At 43.4% G+C, this 684-nt stretch overlaps 1 non-coding gene across 1 annotated transcript; it reads left to right on the plus strand.

Annotated features, from left to right (window-relative positions):
* The first annotated feature begins 594 nt into the window (after window positions 1-594).
* trnar-ucg (transfer RNA arginine (anticodon UCG)) lies at window positions 595-684 on the plus strand. The gene is given in 2 exon segments: window positions 595-631; window positions 649-684. It is a non-coding gene; the product is annotated as a tRNA-Arg (tRNA).

Raw genomic sequence — 684 nt, forward strand, 5'->3', positions numbered from 1 at the left:
GTCGAATATATAGCAAGAAACCCGCGATTTGATTATTGCACTGATAGAATACCGTGCTCAATATTAACATTAACACTGAGCGCCAGGTCTGGATCTGACCCGTTAACCCCATGGTGCGGGACCCCGTCCGCGTTTATATATACCAAAAAAAAAGAAAATCAGAAAATAATGATCACTCCCAGCAGAATTGGGGATTGTTCGTATTTTACAGGACAGGATGAGGCCACTCGGCCCGTCGGGCTTGGATAGTAAATTCTGTTCACATTCTCCGCTCGGAGTTGTTCTCCGTGTACATTTTTAGTTTACCGATTTGTCTATTTTTCAGGCTGATTGCGAAAGAGATTCGCTTTGGAGGCTGAACACTTTGATCAAAGATTTGAACATTGTTTATTCTGATTGTAGGTTTCTCGGAGACCCAGCGGGAGTTCGGTTGTCAGTTTCCTGATTAGTCAGAAACAGCAAAGCCAACTTGCTGCAAGAAAGAAAACAATGAATGAACAACATCACCAAAATGAAAGTGAGAGAAAGATACAAGCAGAGTCTTAACCACCATTGCCCCTGGTTTAACATCTTTTGCAGAAACATTAAAGCAGTGTCCGCGTGGCCTAATGGATAAGGCGTCTGACTTCGGTATTTAATCACGATGATATCAGAAGATTGCAGGTTCGAGTCCTGCCGCGGTCG

Source organism: Heptranchias perlo, unplaced genomic scaffold, assembly GCF_035084215.1.
Source record: "Heptranchias perlo isolate sHepPer1 unplaced genomic scaffold, sHepPer1.hap1 HAP1_SCAFFOLD_54, whole genome shotgun sequence".
In the NCBI taxonomy this organism is placed as follows: Eukaryota; Metazoa; Chordata; class Chondrichthyes; order Hexanchiformes; family Hexanchidae; genus Heptranchias; species Heptranchias perlo.